Source organism: Anolis carolinensis, chromosome 4, assembly GCF_035594765.1.
Source record: "Anolis carolinensis isolate JA03-04 chromosome 4, rAnoCar3.1.pri, whole genome shotgun sequence".
NCBI lineage: Eukaryota > Metazoa > Chordata > Lepidosauria > Squamata > Dactyloidae > Anolis > Anolis carolinensis.
Window position 1 is genome coordinate 66067668 of NC_085844.1, and position 1277 is coordinate 66068944.

The 1277-nt window shown below is 36.4% G+C and overlaps 1 pseudogene; it reads right to left on the bottom strand.

Annotated features, from left to right (window-relative positions):
* Positions 1-349: 349 nt before the first annotated feature.
* LOC100551603 (tubulin-specific chaperone A-like) lies at positions 350-957 on the bottom strand (annotated as a pseudogene).
* Between the last annotated feature and the right edge of the window lie 320 nt (positions 958-1277).

Genomic DNA, 1277 nt, shown 5'->3' on the forward strand with positions numbered 1-1277 from the left:
TCTGCAAATATCTTTGTGTTGTATATAATCATAAAACATAAATTTAATGATTATAAAATGTTGTATACAAATCCAGACCACAGTAAAATTATAGTGCATCATATGCAAATGCTGATACAAAAGCAGTGATGGAATGCAGCTTTTCTTCTGCAGATCTGCAGCATTTACACTTATTCACTGTCAACATGAAAGTTGAATGAGTGGTTGACATTCTTTCATTTCAGTTTCTTCTGGAAATTGAAGAACCATCAGAAAAAAGATTTATCTTTTTTTGATGTTTATGCCTTGCAGCAGGGACAAAAGCATGTAGTGTCTAAAATAGGTAGCCTCAAAGCTCAGACTTGCCAGATTTACTTTTTTTCATTCTTTTATTTCTTTTTTATTTGCAGTCTGTATTCTGATTATACAGCTTTCAAGAAAGTGTTTCCAAAATTTTCAAATAAAGATTAGGCTAAATTAGTTTAAATTGAATAAAAAACAGTTTTAGCACATCACCATACATAAAGACTACACAAATATAGCAATGGCCAAATATTAATAAAGAGTGGCAAATGGAACCAATGCTGAGGCAAACATAAAGTAAACACAATCTGGGCATCTAACTTTATTGACTCCAGTACTCAGAATGCATCTTTATATTTGTCAGTGTCTTCCAATTCCTTTTCATTTTCTAATAGCTGAACAAGATCATCCTGTGCAGCTTCTAATATGCGTTGGCAATCTGGAATCATCATTCAAGATTCCTGCAAGATTTCCATCTTTATTGAATAGTCATCAGGATCTTCAGTTTTTATTTTTTCAATCTTTTCTTCCTGCTGTTTTGCTTCCTTTTCATACATAACCCTTTTCTTTGCCAAATGTTTCACTACGCCCGTTTTGATTTTGATCTGCCTGACGCGAGGAGGCAGCAATGGAGGAGGAAACTGCCACCAAGTAGGCCACGCATAGGATGCAAACGCCCCCGCGCATCACCAGATTTACTTTTGACTAGCTTTTCAACTGCAGTACTGGGGTCCTGTTGATGACGTATACACCCCATGTAATTTTGGGGACATTACAGCAAGAGATAATTAGTTCTTTCTTTTCTAGTATGTACCACAGCAAGCAAAGCAGATTCTCATGATTGGCACATTTTGTGATAGGAACAAGGATGTGTATGTGTGTGAGAAAGTGTATCTTGGAAACAACTAGCTTCAATTCTGCAGCTGAGGAAAAGAGCAAATGCCAGCTCTGAGCACGGTCTCTGCAGAATGCACTCACAGATGATCTGTGAACAT